General features: G+C 44.1%; 1 protein-coding gene across 3 annotated transcripts in view; it reads left to right on the forward strand.

Annotated features, from left to right (window-relative positions):
• The window catches only part of ACSL5 (acyl-CoA synthetase long chain family member 5), a 53,174-nt gene that overhangs the window by 2,850 nt on the left and 43,286 nt on the right, over positions 1–7,038 (forward strand). The window lies entirely within an intron of this gene.

The following is a 7,038-nucleotide window of genomic DNA, read 5'->3' on the forward strand; positions in this document are numbered from 1 at the left end:
AGGTGAACCACAACTGAGACCTGGTTTTTTGGGCCTCAGCGTCTGCCGTAGCTCCCACATGGGCCGTGGTGGAGTTTGACTCCTTCCTGGGGTAAGAGCTGACGAAGGTGGCATGGCTTTCGATGGCATTTCTTCAGATGAACTTCAAGGACTTTCAAGGAGTGAGCATTAGGAAGGGACTCCGCCACCAGGGCTTGCTAGCTTCTGTGGGCATCCACCTTTCTGGTGGTTGGAAAAGTAAGGCTGAACCTATAGCTCCAACGTGGAGGTGATTGGTGTTCTGTAACAGAGGCAGTCTTTAAAAATAATAAAATTAGATTAAATGAAACTGAATTTAATTTTAAAAATAAAAGATTGGTTTAGTTAAAAGAAATAGAGTAATTGGTTTTGCTTGATCCCTTTCTCTATATTCCAGCATGGGAGTTACCGTATTTCCCCATGTATAAGACACTCCCATGTATAAGACACACCTTAATTTTGGGGCCTGAAATCTGGAAAAAAAAAATGTATTACATAAAGTTATTGAACTCAAGTTTTACTCCTCATAAAAAAGTGAAATGCAAAAAAAGCAGGAAATGCAAGTAAAAAACCTACAACCACTGTATAAGACGCACCCAGTTTTTAGACCTCAATTTTTTCGAAAAAGGGTGCATCTTATACATGGGGAAATACAGTACTCTGTGGTGGTGGGGGGGGTCCCTCTAGTTAAGAAGTATTTGAGATGAGCATAGAATAATCTTGGGAAGAGGCATGGTATAAAATTTTGTAGACATCACTTGTGTGCTTGGCACAATAAAAGGGAAAAAACCTAAATAAAATAAGGGTTACAAATGCTTACACGATAGGCAGAAAATATAGCTAAGTAAAGTAAATGGTATGTAAATGGAGGTAAGTGATGGGGAGTCTGGCAAAATGCAAGGCAAAATGAAAAACACATTTCAATTTAATTTTTTTCTTTACAAGCACTATCCATACTAAACAGAATGTTTCAGCCAGGCATTTGGCTAGGTGCTGGCCTAAAATAATCTCTCCTAAGCTATATTCTAACTCTTTGAGGACAAAGATACCTACAATAAAATCCATGTATTATTGAGTGCTTACGTGCTAAATATACAGTGGGGGGGGGACACAGATTCTACTGGGAGGCTGGGGGTCAGGGAAGGAGAGAGGGTTGGGGAATGAATGGAGAGAGGGAAGATGGAGCCAGCTAAGCACTTATATTTCGTTAAGACAATCTAATGAGGTGGTTGGTTTCACCATTTTTTTGTTTGAGAGAGTAGGCTCAGAGAGGGAAAGTGATTTCCCTAAGATCACAAAGCAGCCAATTGTCAAACTGGAACCGAAGCTGCCGCTGGTGTGATGCTAAAAGCATGTGCTCCATCCATTCACGTTTAGAATTAGCCTTTCTTTAGATTTCCTAGAAAATTTCATTTGTAAAAAGATTTTCAAGTATGGTGACCTGGGCAGATATTGAGTTCATGTACTTATTAGATATTTTTCAGGTTGACATTTTTCTAGAACTGCAAATATTACAGCTACCCCTCGTTGAGTATTTTCTATGGGGCAGCACTGTGCTTACTGTTTTATGGGGCTTTTCTCTTCTGACGTTTAAAACAGTCCTGTGAGATCGGTACTTTGTTTCAAAAATGGGGAAACTGGGGCTTAGAAATAAGGAAACTGGGCCCAGGATGAAGAGAGTGCAGCTGGAATTTGAACTCCGGCTCATTTAGTTCTGAGGCCAGCTGTGCCTCCATTTCTGATGAATCGTTTAGTACCTGGACCAGAGAGTTAGAAACTGGGAAAAATTCTTCTTTGAAAATCCTCCCACTTCAAATCCATAGAAACAGAAAGCAGACTGGTGGTTGCCAGAGATTGGGAGGAGAGAGGAATGGGAAGTACTGTTTAATGGGCACAGGTTTTCCTTTGGGAAGATGAAAGTGCTTAGGAACTAGACAGAACATTGTGAGTATACTAAGTGCCACTGAATTGTTCGGTTTAAAATGGCTAATTTTATGTTATGTGACTCGCACCTCAAACAAGGAAACCCTCCCACCTCTAGGCAGGGGAATTTCCAAACCAGAATTTGGCAATGGTTTAGAAACCAGGAATGGAGCTACTGTTCCGATCTGTCTAATATGCCTGGCCAGCAGATGCACAGACCATCATTTGGGGTGCATTCTGAGGTGACTCTCGTGCAGCCTGAGGTGACTCTCGTGCAGCCTGAGGTGACTCTTGTGCAGCCTGAGGTGACTCTTGTGCAGCCTGAGGTGACTCTCGTGCAGCCTGAGGTGACTCTCGTGCAGCCTGAGGTGACTCTCGTGCAGCCTGAGGTGACTTGCATGCAGCAGCATCCTGCAAGGATGACGTGTCCCCAGCAGCTCTTTGTCATACTCTTCTGTAAACTCTTCTAGGTCTGTTTCTATGACTAGGCATCCTGAGGTCAGACATGGACTCTCTCACTCTTTCTTCCCTCTGGCATAGGGACTGATATTTTCTAGACTCTTAATTCATGTTGTTTGAATAAACACATGAGTGTTGGAAGGTCAGGCAGCCCTTGTACTGCTATGGGCCAGGCCATGGTGTTACCCCTCTTCAGGCAAGCTGGTAGTAGATCTCTGGGTTTCCATGGGTTATTCTACTGTAAGAGTCATGAGGGTGTGAGGGGTTTATAAGAGGATGCAGGGGTGGGATGGGGTGGGGGAAGATGGCTAGGTCAGAATTCAAAGGTGTATCATGACCTCTCCAACTAGAAATCCTCTCTTTAAATAAATTTGAGGAGTTAAGACTTTTGCATGTAAGTTGAAGGGCGGGTGTAGTATAAAGACTATGATCATCTCTTCTCATTTGAGACATCTCAAAATAGAACATCTGATGTTGACAAAGAATTAGAAACTGAAGTAAATGGAAGAGGGGAAAGGGAGCTAGTCTACTGAGGAATTCCCCCATGCCTAGCAGTGTACCAGATGGTCTACTCACAGTACCATTAAACAGGAATTATCTCCTGCCTCTTCTTGTGTGCAGTTGAGGGAAACTGAGGCTCCGTGACATTAATTCCCCAAGGCCATACATCTAGTAAGTTGTAGAGCTGTTGCTCTGGTACCTGGAAAGGCAATTGAAATCTAGTGGCCCCTGATCATTGGCTGAACCAGGTAGCGTGAACGCTGATTCTGCAGAAAGCCCAGACAAGAGTGCTTCTTTCCCGACCTCTTGCATCACCCTGCCTTTACCCTGGCATGGGTGACGGAGACCCAGCACTTTGTCCAGCCTATCTTTTTTACAGGCTTTCTTATCAAATCCAGTGGACTTCTGATACTGGTTCTCCTGACCTCAGTCCTCTCATAATTCAATTCACTTGGTCAGCAATTGGCTTTGGGAGCCTTTGGGGGTGCAAGGTTTTCTGCAGGGTAGGGCGGCTGGACTGTGATTTGTTGGAAGCATGGTGGTAGATCAAGGTTGACTATGTCCATCTGTGATCCAGTTAGATTTGTCACTTCCTGTCACCAGTCTATCTATGGGTGGCTAAACAGCTATTCAGTGCTATCTTTATGGACTGTGATATTTGTCCTAATGAGACCTTTCCTGTTAAATACATCTCAGCCCAACTAGCCAAGGCCTGGCTCTCCAAGACTCTGGCGTCTGTGAGCTGAAAGGACTCCAGTGGTGTTGTGCCTACCCCAGCCCCAGACACTCTCATTCAGCCTTCTTGGAGGCTTTTTCTTTTTTTCCCTTTCAGCTAAAGATGGATCCTCTGCCTCCATCAGAAATGCCTCTTCAGCATTTCCCTTCCCCAAATGTTCCACTTGTCCTGCTTTAGTGCCCCTAGCCATTCTACCTCTTACCCCTTTCTCCCTTCCACTGAGGCTCACCCAACCTAACGTGGTAACTCTCCATGGAAAAAGTAGATGGAGATACACAGACAACAGATGACGGTTGGTGACAGTGACCCTGGCTGAAATCATAGTGGGGGTGGGGGGGGTCTTACTTGCCATTGGTGTCATTGGTGGGTCACCATCCTTGATTGACCTTGGAAATAAGACTACTGGCAATAAAGCCAGGGGACCAAGGACCACACATGTTTGAGGGTTTAGAGTTACATACTTTCACCTATTCCACTCTATACTAGACTCTCCCTACTTCAAATCCCATTAGCTTGGTTCCCACAAACTGACTCCTCTAAGTGTTTTTATTTCAATAGACCCTTAAGTCCCCAGAGGCAGAAGCTATGTCTTCTAAGTGTTTGTCCCTTTTCACATGGCACTGTGCTGGGCACACAAGGGGTCCAAGATCTTTGTTTGCCTTATTATAAGTAAATTTTAAGTGCAGAGAGTAAACACATTTCTTGCCACATGCATACTTTTCCCAGCCCACTGAATGGTCCCGAAGCTTGGCTCCCACCCACAGAGCAATAGTTCATTGCCTGGGGAGCTAGCTTTACCCGCTATTATGAACTCTAAGTGTGCTTTTCCCATGCTGAACACACTGCCTAGCACACAGTAAGTGTTTGGATATTCAAATACCTGAAGAGTGAGGGCACCTTGGCCTCATTCGAGTGAGGCTGCTTAGCACCGCCCTCGCCCTGGCATGAAGCCCCTGGCTGTGGCATTTTGGAGGCGTGCTTAGCCAGCCAACTTTGTCCCCTGTTGTATATTGGCGCACATCATGCCGTTGAGGGATTAAATTCTGCAACCTATTTTTTTCAACATATTCCCCTCCCTAGAAGCCTTTCTCTGAACTTGTGCCAATGATGAACGAAAGGGAAAGGTGACTTGCTGGCACTTGGCGGTTTCCCATTGTATCCCAGGCACCGTGTTGGGCACAGTAGAATCTGAAAGCTAAGGAAGCGCTCATGGCCCAAGTAGTTCCCTGAGTCAAGGAAGCTCCCTTGAGACCTGAACGCAAGGAAAGAGCTGATCCTACTTCATTTCTCACAACTCTCCTGAACTTTGGTTCATGTAGCTTTTCCCGTGTGATTCAGCCGCAAAGATATCCCCGATGGATGTGCATCGAAACCCTAACAATTTATTTATGGTGTGCTTGCTGGCAGGCTAGGGAACCTGTCCCAAGCCTGGCCCTTATTCTCTGCCAGCAGCCTGACCAATTGGAACTGTTGGATGCGGACTCGGAACTGGGCTAGGAAGAGCGAGATGTGGGAGCTTCATATCATTTTCCTGTTTTAATTCTTTAAACACAGAACTGTTCCATGGTGTGGAAATAACTATTCATTCACCCACCCTTGTGTGTGTGTGGGGGGGTTAATGGGGGTCTCCTTTAGTAAAGCTGTCTTCTTTTTCAGCCCCTCATGACCCCTTGGAGATAAGAAGGACATCCTTTGTCCCCTGCCTAGGGACAACCCCTGGTGTGTGTGCTTCAGAGCACACTAGGTGCCAGGCTCCCTGATGTGCCTGGTGACATGGCCCTGCGTGGTAGAGAAAGCTAATGCAAGGTGGCCTGAGCACCAGGGCACTGGTGAGTGGCTGGGAAGTTATCTGCAGGCTCATAGGTCAGGAGCTTACGCCAGCCTCTCTCCTCAGGAACTTGTAAATGTTGAAAGACTGCTTTCAGGGCCCCTTTGGTCCTGTGCCTGAAACTTGACCTTTGTTCTGGTTTCTTATCTGCTAAAGAAATGAATGAAAAACGTTTCCACCCCCAGAGCTGCTGTCCACAGTGGCTTACTCAGCGGCTGAGTAGCACTATACACAACAGGAGTTCTGGGGAAAGGCAACGTGTTGAGTATGGCTTCGGTGGGTGCGAAAGCTGCACTTTTAGAAACAAAGGCTGTATTCTCAGGTGTATTCACATGAAATGCCGACAACCAAGGTGGTAGAATTTTCTAAGTCAGCTGCCTGAGTCAGGAGTGAGATAATTTGGAGTTGTTCACTTTATGGTTTGTTTAAAAAAAAAAAAAAAAAAAAACAAGCATGCATATTTCAGAGTAAAGGATACATACTGTCAAGTGTTACCTTCCCAAAGAGATCTACTCTAACCACCCTGATTAAAGCTCACCCTCAACTATATCCTCAATCCTCCTCAAATATATATATATATATATTTTAATTTTATATTTTATATTTATAATTTTATATTTATAAAATTTAATAATTTTAATTTTATATTTTTTTAATTTTAATTTGATAGTATAACCTAGTTATCGTTCAGGCTTGTTGTGAAAATCCCCAATTAAATGAGGGTTTTCACTGCTATATCCCCAGCACCTAGAATGATGCCCGATATATGGTAAAGCCCTTAAATGTCTCTGGCTGAATGAATGAAGACTCGAAACTTTCTAGAAAATCTATTCACGATTTCCCCTTGTCCATCTGTCCTTTCTCATGAGAATTATGCCCTCAGAAACACAAAAGCACACACATTGTCCAAGCATTTTTTTCTGCCTACTTGGTAAATATATCACAGAGAGCTTTGGGTATCAGCACATACAGATCTCCTTTATTCTTTTTCATACCTGCCAAGAGTTCCACTGCGTGGAACTACTACAATTTGTTTGGTTCCTTTCCTACCAAGAAGGCTTTCGAGGCCTCGGGCATTATAAACAATCCTCCAGATTTAACGATAACAAACAGAATAGCGAATCTCTGACCCTATGCATCATGCATTGTTCTAAGCACTTTACAGGTACGTTGATCCCCATTTATCATGGTGACAGTCCTTTGAGGCACATATTATTGCCATTTTACAGATAAGGAACAACACAGCGGTTACCTATCCCAGGTCACAAAGAAGATGACCAAGCAGGCTTTGAGCCCAAGTCTGACTCAGAGCCCACATCCTTCACGGGTACCTTAGCCATTTGTGATGCACTTGATTGAATTGGCCTTCTTTCCACAGGATAAATTACAAGTAGGGTCATTAAGTCAAAGGGCACACATCCTATATTGTGGTAGAGGGCAAAGGAGGCTGCACCAAATTCATTCCTGTGATGAACAGTGCATTTTACAGTTTCCTCATTGCTGATGAAAGGGTGAGGGGAAATCATTTCATTTGAATTTGCATTTTTTAAAACTGTAAGCAAAGTTGAATGTC

Source organism: Hipposideros armiger, unplaced genomic scaffold, assembly GCF_001890085.2.
Source record: "Hipposideros armiger isolate ML-2016 unplaced genomic scaffold, ASM189008v1 scaffold_105, whole genome shotgun sequence".
Taxonomy (NCBI): Eukaryota; Metazoa; Chordata; class Mammalia; order Chiroptera; family Hipposideridae; genus Hipposideros; species Hipposideros armiger.